This window comes from Schistocerca americana, chromosome 10 (assembly GCF_021461395.2).
Source record: "Schistocerca americana isolate TAMUIC-IGC-003095 chromosome 10, iqSchAmer2.1, whole genome shotgun sequence".
Classification (NCBI taxonomy): Eukaryota; Metazoa; Arthropoda; class Insecta; order Orthoptera; family Acrididae; genus Schistocerca; species Schistocerca americana.
This window is the reverse complement of record NC_060128.1, coordinates 45,299,914-45,317,470: the sequence shown is the minus strand read 5'-3', so window position 1 is coordinate 45,317,470 and position 17,557 is coordinate 45,299,914.

The following is a 17,557-nucleotide window of genomic DNA, read 5'->3' as shown; positions in this document are numbered from 1 at the left end:
TTGTGACTTTTGTATTAAATTCGGATGCAATTTCTGTGGTTCATCGTCAATAAGAAGGTCCAAGGGATACTGTAAACCTGAAGTGAAGCATCGGAATCTAAAACTGGACTCACAGGAGAGGTTCAATTCATAGAAAGTTAGTGTGTCAGTCCTCTTGTACCTAAGTCGGCATTGTGCCTTTTGTGTTACAATCGTATGCAATTTCTGTGTTTCATCGTCAATAAGAAGGTAAAAGTGATACAGTAAACCTGAAGTGAAGCATCGGATACTTAAAACTGGACTCACAGGAGAGGTTCAAAATATAGAATGTTAGAGTGTCAGTCCTCTTGTACTTAAGTCGGCATTAAGATTTTGTATTAAATTAGGATGCAATTTCTGAGTTTCATCGTCAAAAAGAAGGTCCAAGGGATACAGTAAACCTGAAGTTAAGCATCGGAATCTAAAACTGGACTCACAGGAGAGGTTCAAATCATAGAAAGTTAGAGTGTCAGTCCTCTTGTACTTAAGTCGGCATTGTGACTTTTGCATTAAATTCCGATGCAATTTCTGTGTGCCATCGTCAATAAGAAGGTCCAAGGGATACAGTAAACCTGAAGTGAAGCATCGGAATCTAAAACTGGACTCACAGGAGAGGTTCAAATCATAGAAAGTTAGAGTGTAGGTCCTCTTGTACTTAAGACGGCATTGTGCCATTTGTAATAAATTCGGATGCAATTTCTGTGTGCCATCGTCAATAAGAAGGTCCAAGGGATACAGTAAACCTGAAGTGAAGCATCGGAATCTAAAACTGGACTCACAGGAGAGGTTCAAATCATTGAAAGTTAGAGTGTGAGTCCTCGTGTACGTAAGTCGGCATTGTGCCATTTGTATTAAATTCGGATGCAATTTCTGTGCTTCATCGTCAATTAGATAGTATAAGGTATACAGTAAACCTGAAGTGAAGCATCGGAATCTAAAACTGGACTCACATAAGAGGTTCAAATCATAGAGAGTTAGAGTGTCAGTCCTTTTGTTCTTAAGTCGGCATTGTGCCCTTTGTATTCTATTCGGATGCAATATCTGTGTTTCATCGTCAATAAGAAGGTCCAAGGAGGCAGTAAACATGAAGTGAAGCATCGGAATCTAAAACTGGACTCACAGGAGAGGTTCAAATCATAGAAAGTTAGAGTGTCAGTCTTCTTGTACTTAAGTAGGCATTGTGCCTTTTGTATTAAATTCGGATGGAATTTCTGTGTTTCATCGTCAATAAGAAGTTCCAAGGGGTACAGTAAACCTGAAGTGAAGCATCGGAATGTAAAACTGGACTCACAGGAGAGGTTCAAATCATAGAAAGTTCGAGTGTAGGTCCTCTTGTTCTTAAGTCGGCATTGTGCCTTTTGTATTAAATTCGGATGTAATATCTGTGTTTCATCGCCAATAAGAAGGTCCGAGGGATACAGTAAACCTGAAGTGAAGCATCGGAATCTAAAACTGGACACACAGGACAGGTTCAAATCATAGTAACTTAGAGTGTCAGTCCTCCTGTATGTAAGTCGGCATTGTGCCTTCTGTATTAAAATCGGATGCAATTTCTGTGCTTCATCGTCAATAAGATCGTCCAAGGTATACAGTAAACGTGAAGTGAAGCTTCGGAATCTAAAACTGGACTCACAGGAGAGGTTCAAATCATAGAGAGTTAGTGTGTCAGTCCTTTTGATCATAAGTCGGCATTCTGCCTTTTGTATTAAATTCGGATGCAATACCTGTGTTTCATCGTCAATACGAAGGTCCAAGGGGGACAGTAAACCTGAAGTGAAGCATCGGAATCTAAAACTGGACTCACAGGAGAGGTTAAAATCATAGAAAGTTAGAGTGTCAGTCTTCTTGTACTTAAGTCGGCATTGTGCCTTTTGTATTAAATTCGGATGCAATTTCTGTGTTTCATCGTCAATAAGAAGATCCAAGGATACTGTAAACCTGAAGTGAAGCATCAGAATCGAAAACTGGACTCACAGGAGAGGTTCAATTCATAGAAAGTTAGAGTGTCAGTCCAATTGTACCTAAGTCGGCATTGTGCTTTTGTATTACATTCGTATGCAATTTCTTTGTTTCATCGTCAATAAGAAGGTCCAAGGGGTACAGTAAACCTGAAGTGAAGCATCGGAATTTAAAACTGGACTCACAGGAGAGGTTTAAATCATAGATTGTTAGAGTGTCAGTCCTCTTGTACTTAAGTCGGCATTGTGACTTTTGTTTTAAATTGGGATGCAATATCTGTGTTTCATCGTCAATAAGAAGGTCCAAGGGATACAGTAAACCTGAAGTTAAGCATCGGAATCTGAAACTGGACTCACAGGAGAGGTTCAATTCATAGAAAGTTAGAGTGTCAGTCCTCTTGTACCTAAGTCGGCATTGTGCCTTTTGTATTACATTCGTATGCAATTTCTGTGTTTCATCGTTAATAAGAAGGTCCAAGGGATACAGTAAACCTGAAGTGAAGCATCGGAATCTAAAACTGGACTCACAGGAGAGGTTCAAATCATAGAAAATGAGAGTGTCAGTCCTCTTGTACTTAAGTCGGTATTGTGACTTTTGTATTAAATTCGGATGCAATTTCTGTGTTTCATCGTCGATAAGAACGTCCAAGAGATTTAGTAAACCTGATGTGATGCATCGGAATCGAAAACTGGACTCACAGGAGAGGTTCAAATCATAGGAAGTTAGAGTGTCAGTCCACTTGTACTTAAGTCGGCATTGTGACTTTTGTATTAAATTCGGATGCAATTTCTGTGCTTCATCGTCAATAAGAAGGTCCAAGGGATACAGTAAACCTGAAGTGAAGCATCGGAATCTAAAACTGGGCTCACAGGAGAGGTTCAAATCATAGAAAGTTAGAGTGTCAGTCCTCTTGTACTAAGGTCGGCATTGTGACTTTTGTATTACATTCGTATGCAATTTCTGTGTTTCATCGTCAATAAGAAGGTCCAATACATACAGTAAACCTGAAGTTAAGCATCGGAATCTAAAACTGGACTCACAGGAGAGGTTCAAATCATAGAAAGTTAGAGTGTCAGTCCTCTTGTACTTAAGTCGGCATTGTGACTTTTGTATTAAATTCGGATGCAATTTCTATGTTTCATCGTCAATAAGAAGGTCCAAGGGATACAGTAAACCTGAAGTGAAGCATCGGAATCTAAAACTGGGCTCACAGGTGAGGTTCAAATCATAGTAAGTTAGAGTGTCAGTCCTCTTGTACGTAAGCCGGCATTGTGGTTTTTGTTTTAAATTCGGATGCAATTTCGGTGCTTCATCGTCAATAAGATCGTCCAAGGTATACATTAAACCTGAAGTGAAGCATCGGAATCTAATACTGGACTCACAGGAGAGGTTAAAATCATAGAGAAGTTAGAGTGACAGTCCTCTTGTACTAGAGTCGGCATTGTGACTTTTGTATTAAATTCGGATGCAATTTCTGTGTTTCATCGTCAATAAGAAGGTCCAAGCGATACTGTAAACCTGAAGTGAAACATCGGAATCTAAAACTGGACTCACAGGAGAGGTTCAATTCATAGAAAGTTAGTGTGTGAGTCCTCTTGTACCTAAGTCGGCGTTGTGCGTTTTGTATTACATTCGTATGCAATTTCTGTGTTTCATCGTCAATAAGAAGGTCCAAGTGATACAGTAAACCTGAAGTGAAGCAACGGAAGCTAAAACTGGACTCACAGGTGAGGTTCAAAATATAGAATGTTATTGTGTCAGTCCTCTTGTACTTAAGTCGGCATTGTGATTTTGTATTTAATTGGGAAGCAATTTCTGAGTTTCATCGTCAATAAGAAGGTCCAAGGGATACAGTAAAACTGAAGTTAAGCATCGGAATCTAAAACTGGACTCACAGGAGAGGTTCAAATCATAGAAATTTAAAGTGTCAGTCCTCTTGTACTTAAGTCGGCATTGTGACTTTAGCATTAAATTCCGATGCAATTTCTGTGTGCCATCGTCAATAAGAAGGTCCAAGGGATACAGTAAACCGGAAGTGAAGCATCGGAATCAAAAACTGGACTCACAGGAGAGGTTCAAATCATTGAAAGTTAGAGTGTCAGTCCTCGTGTACGTAAGTCGGCATTGTGCCATTTGTATTAAATTCGGATGCAATTTTTGTGCTTCATAGTCAACAAGATCGTCCAAGGTATACAGTAAACCTGAAGTGAAGCATCGGAATCTAAAACTGGACTCACAGGAGAGGTTCAAATCATAGAAAGTTAGAGTGTCAGTCTTCTTGTACTTAAGTAGGCATTGTGCCTTTTGTATTAAATTCGGATGGAATTTCTGTGTTTCATCGTCAATAAGAAGTTCCAAGGGGTACAGTAAACCTGAAGTGAAGCATCGGAATGTAAAACTGGACTCACAGGAGAGGTTCAAATCATAGAAAGTTCGAGTGTAGGTCCTGTTGTTCTTAAGTCGGCATTGTGCCTTTTGTATTAAATTCGGATGTAATATCTGTGTTTCATCGCCAATAAGAAGCTCCGAGGGATACAGTAAACCTGAAGTGAAGCATCGGAATCTAAAACTGGACACACAGGACAGGTTCAAATCATAGTAACTTAGAGTGTCAGTCCTCTTGTACGTAAGTCGGCATTGTGCCTTCTGTATTAAAATCGGATGCAATTTCTGTGCTTCATCGTCAATAAGATCGTCCAAGGTATACAGTAAACGTGAAGTGAAGCTTCGGAACCTAAAACTGGACTCACAGGAGAGGTTCAAATCATAGAGAGTTAGTGTGTCAGTCCTTTTGATCATAAGTCGGCATTCTGCCTTTTGTATTAAATTCGGATGCAATACCTGTGTTTCATCGTCAATACGAAGGTCCAAGGGAGACAGTAAACCTGAAGTGAAGCATCGGAATCTAAAACTGGACTCACAGGAGAGGTTAAAGTCATAGAAAGTTAGAGTGTCAGTCTTCTTGTACTTAAGTCGGCATTGTGCCTTTTGTATTAAATTCGGATGCAATTTCTGTGTTTCATCGTCAATAAGAAGATCCAAGGATACTGTAAACCTGAAGTGAAGCATCAGAATCGAAAACTGGGCTCACAGGAGAGGTTCAATTCATAGACAGTTAGAGTGTCAGTCCCCTTGTACCTAAGTCGGCATTGTGCTTTTGTATTACATTCGTATGCAATTTCTTTGTTTCATCGTCAATAAGAAGGTCCAAGGGGTACAGTAAACCTGAAGTGAAGCATCGGAATTTAAAACTGGACTCACAGGAGAGGTTTAAATCATAGATTGTTAGAGTGTCAGTCCTCTTGTACTTAAGTCGGCATTGTGACTTTTGTTTTAAATTGGGATGCAATATCTGTGTTTCATCGTCAATAAGAAGGTCCAAGGGATACAGTAAACCTGAAGTTAAGCATCGGAATCTGAAACTGGACTCACAGGAGAGGTTCAATTCATAGAAAGTTAGAGTGTCAGTCCTCTTGTACCTAAGTCGGCATTGTGCCTTTTGTATTACATTCGTATGCAATTTCTGTGTTTCATCGTTAATAAGAAGGTCCAAGGGATACAGTAAACCTGAAGTGAAGCATCGGAATCTAAAACTGGACTCACAGGAGAGGTTCAAATCATAGAAAATGAGAGTGTCAGTCCTCTTGTACTTAAGTCGGTATTGTGACTTTTGTATTAAATTCGGATGCAATTTCTGTGTTTCATCGTCGATAAGAACGTCCAAGAGATTTAGTAAACCTGATGTGATGCATCGGAATCGAAAACTGGACTCACAGGAGAGGTTCAAATCATAGGAAGTTAGAGTGTCAGTCCACTTGTACTTAAGTCGGCATTGTGACTTTTGTATTAAATTCGGATGCAATTTCTGTGCTTCATCGTCAATAAGAAGGTCCAAGGGATACAGTAAACCTGAAGTGAAGCATCGGAATCTAAAACTGGGCTCACAGGAGAGGTTCAAATCATAGAAAGTTAGAGTGTCAGTCCTCTTGTACTAAGGTCGGCATTGTGACTTTTGTATTACATTCGTATGCAATTTCTGTGTTTCATCGTCAATAAGAAGGTCCAAGGGATACAGTAAACCAGAATTGAAGCATCGGAATCTAAAACTGGACTCACAGGAGAGGTTCAAATCATAGAATGTTAGAATGTCTGTCCTCTTGTACTTAAGTCGGCATGGTGACATTTGTATTAAATTCGGATGCAATTTCTGTGTTTCATCGTCAATAAGAAGGTCCAAGGGATACAGTAAACCTGACGTTAAGCATAGGAATCGAAAACAGGACTCACAGGAGAGGTTCAAATCATAGAAAGTTAGGGTGTCAGTCCTCTTGTACTTAAGTCGGCATTGTGGTTTTTGTTTTAAATTCGGATGCAATTTCGGTGCTTCATCGTCAATAAGATCGTCCAAGGTATACATTAAACCTGAAGTGAAGCATCGGAATCTAATACTGGACTCACAGGAGAGGTTAAAATCATAGAGAAGTTAGAGTGACAGTCCTCTTGTACTAGAGTCGGCATTGTGACTTTTGTATTAAATTCGGATGCAATTTCTGTGTTTCATCGTCAATAAGAAGGTCCAAGCGATACTGTAAACCTGAAGTGAAGCATCGGAATCTAAAACTGGACTCGCAGGAGAGGTTCAATTCATAGAAAGTTAGTGTGTCAGTCCTCTTGTACCTAAGTCGGCGTTGTGCGTTTTGTATTACATTCGTATGCAATTTCTGTGTTTCATCGTCAATAAGAAGGTCCAAGTGATACAGTAAACCTGAAGTGAAGCAACGGAAGCTAAAACTGGACTCACAGAAGAGGTTCAAAATATAGAATGTTATTGTGTCAGTCCTCTTGTACTTAAGTCGGCATTGTGATTTTGTATTTAATTGGGAAGCAATTTCTGAGTTTCATCGTCAATAAGAAGGTCCAAGGGATACAGTAAAACTGAAGTTAAGCATCGGAATCTAAAACTGGACTCACAGGAGAGGTTCAAATCATAGAAATTTAGAGTGTCAGTCCTCTTGTACTTAACTCGGCATTGTGACTTTAGGATTAAATTCCGATGCAATTTCTGTGTGCCATCGTCAATAAGAAGGTCCAAGGGATACAGTAAACCGGAAGTGAAGCATCGGAATCTAAAACTGGACTCACAGGAGAGGTTCAAATCATTGAAAGTTAGAGTGTCAGTCCTCGTGTACGTAAGTCGGCATTGTGCCATTTGTATTAAATTCGGATGCAATTTTTGTGCTTCATAGTCAACAAGATCGTCCAAGGTATACAGTAAACCTGAAGTGAAGCATCGGAATCTAAAACTGGACTCACAGGAGAGGTTCAAATCATAGAAAGTTAGAGTGACAGTCCTCTTGTACTTGAGTCGGCATTGTGACTTTTGTATCAAATTCGGATGCAATTTCTGTGTTTCATCGTCAATAAGAAGTTCCAAGGGATACTGTAAACCTGAAGTGAAGCATCGGAATCTAAAACTGGACTCAAAGGAGACGTTCAATTCATAGAAAGTTAGTGTGTGAGTCCTCTTGTACCTAAGTCGGGATTGTGCCTTTTGTATTACAATCGTATAAAATATCTGTGTTTCATCGTCAATAAGAAGGTCCAAGTGATACAGTAAACCTGAAGTGAAGCATCGGATACTAAAACTGGACTCACAGGAGAGGTTCAAAATATAGAATGTTAGAGTTTCAGTCCTCTTGTACTTAAGTCGGCATTAAGATTTTGTATTAAATTGGGATGCAATTTCTGAGTTTCATCGTCAAAAAGAAGGTCCAAGGGATACTGTAAACCTGAAGTTAAGCATCGGAATCTACAACTGGACTCACAGGAGAGGTTCAAATCATAGAAAGTTAGAGTGTCAGTCCTCTTGTACTTAACTCGGCATTGTGACTTTTGCATTAAATTCCGATGCAATTTCTGTGTGCCATCGTCAATAAGAAGGTCCAAGGGATACAGTAATCCTGAAGTGAAGCATCGGAATCTAAAACTCGACTCACAGGAGAGGTTCAAATCATAGAAAGTTAGAGTGTAGGTCCTCTTGTACTTAAGACGGCATTGTGCCATTTGTATTAAATTCGGATGCAATATCTGTGTTTCATCGTCAATAAGAAGGTCCAAGGGATTCAGTAAACCTGAAGTGAAGCATCGGAATCTAAAACTGGACTCACAAGAGAGGTTCAAATCATAGAAAGTTAGAGTGTCAGTCTTCTTGTACTTAAGTAGGCATTGTGCCTTTTGTATTAAATTCGGATGCAATTTCTGTGTTTCATCGTCAATAAGAAGTTCCAAGGGGTACAGTAAACCTGAAGTGAAGCAACGGAATGTAAAACAGGACTCACAGGAGAGGTTCAAATCATAGAAAGTTCGAGTGTAGGTCCTCTTGTTCTTAAGTCGGCATTGTGCCTTTTGTATTAAATTCGGATGCAATATCTGTGTTTCATCGCCAATAAGAAGGTCCGAGGGATACAGTAAACCTGAAGTGAAGCATCGGAATCTAAAACTGGACTCACAGGACAGGTTCGAATCATAGTAACTTAGAGTGTCAGTCCTCTTGTACGTAAGTCGGCATTGTGCCTTTTGTATTAAAATCGAATGCAATTTCTGTGCTTCATCGGCAATAAGATCCTCCAAGGTATACAGTAAACCTGAAGTGAAGCTTCGGAATCTAAAACTGGACTCACAGGAGAGGTTCAAATCATAGAGAGTTAGTGTGTCAGTCCTTTTGATCATAAGTCGGCATTGTGCTTTTTGTATTAAATTCGGATGCAAAACCTGTGTTTCATCGTCAATAAGAAGGTCCAAGGGAGACAGTAAACCTGAAGTGAAGCATCGGAATCTAAAACTGGACTCACAGGAGAGGTTAAAATAATAGTAAGTTAGAGTGTCAGTCTTCTTGTACTTAAGTCGGCATTGTGCCTTTTGTATTAAACTCGGATGCAATTTCTGTGTTTCATCGTCAACAAGAAGATCCAAGGATACTGTAAACCTGAAGTGAAGCATCAGAATCGAAAACTGGACTCACAGGAGAGGTTCAATTCATAGAAAGTTAGAGTGTCAGTCCCCTTGTACCTAAGTCGGCATGGTGCTTTTGTATTACATTCGTATGCAATTTCTTTGTTTCATCGTCAATAAGAAGGTCCAAGGGGTACAGTAAACCTGAAGTGAAGTATCGGAATTCAAATCTGGACTCACAGGAGAGGTTTAAATCATAGAATGTTAGAGTGTCAGTCCTCTTGTAATTAAGCCGGCATTGTGACTTTTGTATTAAATTGGGATGCAAGTTCTGTGTTTCATCGTCGATAAGAACGTCCAAGAGATTTAGTAATTCTGAAGTGATGCATCAGAATCGAAAACTGGACTCACAGGAGAGGTTCAAATCACAGGAAGTTAGAGTGTCAGTCCACTTGTACTTAAGTCGGCATTGTGACTTTTGTATTAAATTCGGATGCAATTTCTGTGCTTCATCGTCAATAAGAAGGTCCAAGGGATACAGTAAACCTGAAGTGAAGCATCGGAATCTAAAACTGGACTCACAGGAGAGGTTCAAATCATAGAAAGTTAGAGTGTCAGTCCTCTTGTACTAAGGTCGGCATTGTGACTTTTGTATTACATTCGTATGCAATTTCTGTGTTTCATCGTCAATAAGAAGGTCCAAGGGATACAGTAAACCTGAAGTGAAGCATCGGAATCTAAAACTGGACTCACTGGAGAGGTTCAAATCATAGAAAGTTATAGTGTCAGTCCTCTTGTACTTAAGTCGGCATTGTGCCTTTTGTATTAAATTCGGATGCAATTTCTGTGTTTCATCGTCAATATGAAGGTCCAAGGGATACAGTAAACCTGAAGTGAACCCTCGGAATCGAAAACTGGACTCACAGGAGAGGTTCAAATCATAGAAAGTGAGAGTGTCAGTCCTTTAGTTCTTAAGTCGGCATTGTGCCTTTTGTATTAAATTCGGATGCAATTTCTGTGTTTCATCATTAATATGAAGGTCCAAGGGATACAGTAAACCTGAAGTGAAGCGTCTGAATCTAAAACTGGACTCACAGGAGAGGTTCAAATCATAGAAAGTAAGAGTGTCACTCCTCTTGTACTTAAGTCGGCATTGTGGCTTTTGTATTAAATTCGGATGCAATTTCTGTGTTTCATCGTCAATAAGAAGGTCGAAGGGATACAGTAAACCTGAAGTGAGGCATCGGAATCTAAAACTGGACTCACAGGAGAGGTTCAAATCATAGTAAGTTAGAGTGTCAGTCCTCTTGTACGTAAGCCGGCATTGTGCTTTTTGTAATAAATTCGGATGCAATTTCTGTGCTTCATCGTCAATAAGATCGTCCAAGGTATACAGTAAACCTGAAGTGAAGCATCGGAATCTAAAACTGTACTCACAGGAGTGGTTCAATTCATAGAAAGTTAGAGTGACAGTCCTCTTGCACTTGAGTCGGCATTGTGACTTTTGTATTAAATTCGGATGCAATTTATGTGGTTCATCGTCAATAAGAAGGTCCAAGGGATACTGTAAACCTGAAGTGAAGCATCGGAATCTAAAACTGGACTCACAGGAGTGGTTCAATTCATAGAAAGTTAGAGTGTCAGTCCTCTTGTACTTAATTCGGCATTGTGACTTATGTATTAAATTCGGATGCAATTCCTGTGTTTCATCGTCAATAAGAAGGTCCAAGGGATACAGTAAACCTGAAGTGAAGCATTGGAATCTAAAACTGGACTCACAGGAGAAATTCAAATAATAGAAAGTTAGAGTGTCAGTCCTCTGGTACTTAGGTCGGCCTTGTGACTTTTGTATTAAATTCGGATGCAATTTCTGTGCTTCATCGTCAATAAGAAGGTCCAAGGGATACAGTAAACCTGAAGTGAAGCATCGGAATCTAAAACTGGACTCACAGGAGAGGTTCAAATCATAGAAAGTTAGAGTGTCAGTCCTCTTGTACTAAGGTCGGCATTGTGACTTTTGTATTAAATTCGGATGCAATTTATGTGTTTCATCGTCAATAAGAAGGTCCAAGGGATACTGTAAACCTGAAGTGAAGCTTCGGAATCTAAAACTGGACTCACAGGAGAGGTTCAAATCATAGAGAGTTAGTGTGTCAGTCCTTTTGTTCATAAGGCGGAATTGTGCCTTTTGTATTAAATTCAGATGCAATATCTGTGTTTCATTGTCAATAAGAAGGTCCAAGGGAGACAGTAAACCTGAAGTGAAGCATCGGAATCTAAAAGTGGACTCACAGGAGAGGTTAAAATTATCGAAAGTTAGAGTGTCAGTGTACTTGTACTTAAGTCGGCATTGTGCCTTTTGTATTAAATTCGGATGCAATTTTTGTGTTTCATCGTCAATAAGAAGGTCCAAGGGATACTGTAAACCTGAAGTGAAGCATCGGAATCGAAAACTGGACTCACAGGAGAGGTTCAATTCATAGAAAGTTAGAGTGTCAGTCCTCTTGTACCTAAGTCGGCATTGTGCTTTTGTATTACATTCGTATGCAATTTCTTTGTTTCATCGTCAATAAGAAGGTCCAAGGGATACAGTAAACCTGAAGTGAAGCATGGGAATTTAAAACTGGACTCACAGGAGAGGTTCAAATCATAGAAAGTGAGAGTGTCAGTCCTCTTGTACTTAAGTCGGTATTGTGACTTTTGTATTAAATTCGGATGCAATTTCTGTGTTTCATTGTCGATAAGAACGTCCAAGAGATTTAGTAAACCTGAAGTGAAGCATCGGAATCGAAAACTGGACTCACAGGAGAGGTTGAAATCATAGAAAGTTAGAGTGTCAGTCCACTTGTACTGAAGTCGGCATTGTGACTTTTTGTATTAAATTCGGATGCAATTTCTGTGTTTCATCGTCAATAAGAAGGTCCAAGGGATACAGTAAACCTGAAGTTAAGCATCGGAATAAAAAAAACTGGACTTACAGGAGAGGTTCAAATCATAGAAAGTTAGAGTAACAGTCCTCTTGTACTTAGGTCGGCATTGTGACTTTTGTATTAAATTCGGATGCAATTTCTGTGCTTCATCGTCAATAAGAAGGTCCAAGGGATACAGTAAACCTGAAGTGAAGCATCGGAATCTAAAACTGGACTCACAGGAGAGGTTCAAATCATAGAAAATTAGAAAGTCAGTCCTCTTGTACTAAGGTCGGCATTGTGACCTTTGTATTACATTCGTATGCATTTTCTGTGTTTCATCGTCAATAAGAAGGTCCAAGGGATACAGTAAACCTGAAGTGAAGCATCGGAATCTAAAACTGGACTGACAGGAGAGGTTCAAATCATAGAATGTTAGAGTGTCTGTCCTCTTGTACTTAAGTCGGCATTGTGACATTTGTATTAAATTCGGATGCAATTTCAGTGTTTCATCGTCAATAATAAGGTCCAAGGGATACAGTAAACCTGAAGTTAAGCATCGGAATAAAAAAAACTGGACTTACAGGAGAGGTTCAAATCATAGAAAGTTAGAGTAACAGTCCTCTTGTACTTAGGTCGGCATTGTGACTTTTGTATTAAATTCGGATGCAATTTCTGTGCTTCATCGTCAATAAGAAGGTCCAAAGGATACAGTAAACCTGAAGTGAAGCATCGGAATCTAAAACTGGACTCACTGGAGAGGTTCAAATCATAGAAAATTAGAGTGTCAGTCCTCTTGTACTAAGGTCGGCATTGTGACTTTTGTATTACATTCGTATGCAATTTCTGTGTTTCATCGTCAATAAGAAGGTCCAAGGGATACAGTAAACCTGAAGTGAAGCATCGGAATCTAAAACTGGACTTGCAGGAGAGGTTCAAATCATAGAATGTTAGAGTGTCAGTCCTCTTGTACTTAAGTCGGTATTGTGACTTTTGTATTACATTCGTATGCATTTTCTGTGTTTCATCGTCAATAAGAAGGTCCAAGGGATACAGTAAACCTGAAGTGAAGCATCGGACTCTAAAACTGGACTGACAGGAGAGGTTCAAATCATAGAATGTTAGAGTGTCTGTCCTCTTGTACTTAAGTCGGCATTGTGACATTTGTATTAAATTCGGATGCAATTTCTGTGTTTCATCGTCAATAAGAAGGTCCAAGGGATACAGTAAACCTGAAGTTAAGCATTGGAATTAAAAAAACTGGACTTACAGGAGAGGTTCAAATCATAGAAAGTTAGAGTAACAGTCCTCTTGTACTTAGGTCGGCATTGTGACTTTTGTATTAAATTCGGATGCAATTTCTGTGCTTCATCGTCAATAAGAAGATCCAAGGGATACAGTAAACCTTGAAGTGAAGCATCGGAATCTATAACTGGACTCACAGGAGAGGTTCAAATCATAGAAAATTAGAGTGTCAGTCCTTTTGTACTAAGGTCGGCATTGTGACTTTTGTATTACATTCGTATGCAATTTCTGTGTTTCATCGTCAATAAGAAGGTCCAAGGGATACAGTAAACCTGAAGTGAAGCATCGGAATCTAAAACTGGACTTGCAGGAGAGGTTCAAATCATAGAAAGTGAGAGTGTCAGTCCTCTTGTACTTAAGTCGGTATTGTGACTTTTGTATTAAATTCGGATGCAATTTCTGTGTTTCATTGTCGATAAGAACGTCCAAGAGATTTAGTAAACCTGAAGTGAAGCATCGGAATCGAAAACTGGACTCACAGGAGAGGTTGAAATCATAGAAAGTTAGAGTGTCAGTCCACTTGTACTGAAGTCGGCATTGTGACTTTTTGTATTAAATTCGGATGCAATTTCTGTGTTTCATCGTCAATAAGAAGGTCCAAGGGATACAGTAAACCTGAAGTGAAGCATCGGAATAAAAAAAACTGGACTTACAGGAGAGGTTCAAATCATAGAAAGTTAGAATAACAGTCCTCTTGTACGTAGGTCGGCATTGTGACTTTTGTATTAAATTCGGATGCAATTTCTGTGCTTCATCGTCAATAAGAAGGTCCAAGGGATACAGTAAACCTGAAGTGAAGCATCGGAATCTAAAACTGGACTCACAGGAGAGGTTCAAATCATAGAAAATTAGAAAGTCAGTCCTCTTGTACTAAGGTCGGCATTGTGACCTTTGTATTACATTCGTATGCATTTTCTGTGTTTCATCGTCAATAAGAAGGTCCAAGGGATACAGTAAACCTGAAGTGAAGCATCGGAATCTAAAACTGGACTGACAGGAGAGGTTCAAATCATAGAATGTTAGAGTGTCTGTCCTCTTGTACTTAAGTCGGCATTGTGACATTTGTATTAAATTCGGATGCAATTTCTGTGTTTCATCGTCAATAAAAAGGTCCAAGGGATACAGTAAACCTGAAGTTAAGCATCGGAATAAAAAAAACTGGACTTACAGGAGAGGTTCAAATCATAGAAAGTTAGAGTAACAGTCCTCTAGTACTTAGGTCGGCATTGTGACTTTTGTATTAAATTCGGATGCAATTTCTGTTCTTCATCGTCAATAAGAAGGTCCAAGGGATACAGTAAACCTGAAGTGAAGCATCGGAATCTAAAACTGGACTCACAGGAGAGGTTCAAATCATAGAAAATTAGAGTGTCAGTCCTCTTGTACTAAGGTCGGCATTGTGACTTTTGTATTACATTCGTATGCAATTTCTGTGTTTCATCGTCAATAAGAAGGTCCAAGGGATACAGTAAACCTGAAGTGAAGCATCGGAATCTAAAACTGGACTTGCAGGAGAGGTTCAAATCATAGAATGTTAGAGTGTCTGTCCTCTTGTACTTAAGTCGGCATTGTGACATTTGTATTAAATTCGGATGCAATATCTGTGTTTCATCGTCAATAAGAAGGTCAAAGGGATACAGTAAACCTGAAGTTAAGCATCGGAGTCTAAAACTGGACTCACAGGAGAGGTTCAAATCATAGAAAGTTAGAGTGTCAGTCCTCTTGTACTTAAGTCGGCATTGTGACTTTTGTATTAAATTCGGATGCAATTCCTATGTTTCATCGTCAATAAGAAGGTTCAAGGGATACAGTAAACCTGAATTGAAGCATCGGAATCTAAAACTGGACTCACAGGAGAAATTCAAATCATAGAAAGTTAGAGTGTCCGTCCCCTTGTACTTAGGTCGGCATTGTGACTTTTGTATTAAATTCGGATGCAATTTCTGTGCTTCATCGTCAATAAGAAGGTCCAAGGGATACAGTAAACCTGAAGTGAAGCATCGGAATCTAAAACTGGACTCACAGGAGAGGTTCAAATCATAGAAAGTTAGAGTGTCAGTCCTCTTGTACTAAGGTCGGCATTGTGACTTTTGTATTACATTCGTATGCTATTTTTGTGTTTCATCGTCAATACGAAGGTCCAAGGGATACATTAAACCTGAAGTTAAGCATCGGAATCTAAAACTGGACTCACAGGAGAGGTTCAAATCATAGAAAATTAGAGTGTCAGTCCTCTTGTACTAAGGTCGGCATTGTGACCTTTGTATTACATTCGTATGCATTTTCTGTGTTTCATCGTCAATAAGAAGGTCCAAGGGATACAGTAAACCTGAAGTGAAGCATCGGAATCTAAAACTGGACTTGCAGGAGAGGTTCAAATCATAGAATGTTAGAGTGTCTGTCCTCTTGTACTTAAGTCGGCATTGTGACATTTGTATTAAATTCGGATGCAATTTCTGTGTTTCATCGTCAATAAGAAGGTCCAAGGGAGACAGTAAACCTGAAGTGAAGCATCGGAATCTAAAAGTGGACTCACAGGAGAGGTTAAAATTATAGAAAGTTAGAGTGTCAGTCTTCTTGTACTTAAGTCGGCATTGTGCCTTTTGTATTAAATTCGGATGCAATTTTTGTGTTTCATCGTCAATAAGAAGGTCCAAGGGATACTGTAAACCTGAAGTGAAGCATCGGAATCGAAAACTGGACTCACAGGAGAGGTTCAATTCATAGAAAGTTAGAGTGTCAGTCCTCTTGTACCTAAGTCGGCATTGTGCTTTTGTATTACATTCGTATGCAATTTCTTTGTTTCATCGTCAAAAAGAAGGTCCAAGGGATACAGTAAACCTGAAGTGAAGCATCGGAATTTAAAACTGGACTCACAGGAGAGGTTCAAATCATAGAAAGTGAGAGTGTCAGTCCTCTTGTACTTAAGTCGGTATTGTGACTTTTGTATTAAATTCGGATGCAATTTCTGTGTTTCATTGTCGATAAGAACGTCCAAGAGATTTAGTAAACCTGAAGTGAAGCATCGGAATCGAAAACTGGACTCACAGGAGAGGTTGAAATCATAGAAAGTTAGAGTGTCAGTCCACTTGTACTGAAGTCGGCATTGTGACTTTTTGTATTAAATTCGGATGCAATTTCTGTGTTTCATCGTCAATAAGAAGGTCCAAGGGATACAGTAAACCTGAAGTGAAGCATCGGAATAAAAAAAACTGGACTTACAGGAGAGGTTCAAATCATAGAAAGTTAGAGTAACAGTCCTCTTGTACTTAGGTCGGCATTGTGACTTTTGTATTAAATTCGAATGCAATTTCTGTGCTTCATCGTCAATAAGAAGGTCCAAGGGATACAGTAAACCTGAAGTGAAGCATCGGAATCTAAAACTGGACTCACAGGAGAGGTTCAAATCATAGAAAATTAGAGTGTCAGTCCTCTTGTACTAAGGTGGGCATTGTGACCTTTGTATTACATTCGTATGCATTTTCTGTGTTTCATCGTCAATAAGAAGGTCCAAGGGATACAGTAAACCTGAAGTGAAGCATCGGAATCTAAAACTGGACTTGCAGGAGAGGTTTAAATCATAGAATGTTAGAGTGTCTGTCCTCTTGTACTTAAGTCGGCATTGTGACATTTGTATTAAATTCGGATGCAATTTCTGTGTTTCATCGTCAATAAGAAGGTCAAAGGGATACAGTAAACCTGAAGTTAAGCATCGGAGTCTAAAACTGGACTCACAGGAGAGATCAAATCATAGAAAGTTAGAGTGTCAGTCCTCTTGTACTTAAGTCGGCATTGTGACTTTTGTATTAAATTCGGATGCAATTCCAGTGTTTCATCGTCAATAAGAAGGTTCAAGGGATACAGTAAACCTGAATTGAAGCATCGGAATCTAAAACTGGACTCACAGGAGAAATTCAAATCATAGAAAAATTAGAGTGTCCGTCCCCTTGTACTTAGGTCGGCATTGTGACTTTTGTATTAAATTCGGATGCAATTTCTGTGCTTCATCGTCAACAAGAAGGTCCAAGGGATACAGTAAACCTGAAGTGAAGCATCGGAATCTAAAACTGGACTCACAGGAGAGGTTCAAATCATAGAAAGTTAGAGTGTCAGTCCTCTTGTACTAAGGTCGGCATTGTGACTTTTGTATTACATTCGTATGCAATTTCTGTGTTTCATCGTCAATAAGAAGGTCCAAGGGATACATTAAACCTGAAGTTAAGCATCGGAATCTAAAACTGGACTCACAGGAGAGGTTCAAATCATAGAATGTTAGAGTGTCTGTCCTCTTGTACTTAAGTCGGCATTGTGACATTTGTATTAAATTCGGATGCAATTTCTGTGTTTCATCGTCAATAAGAAGGTCCAAGGGATACAGTAAACCTGAAGTTAAGCATCGGAAACTAACACTGGAC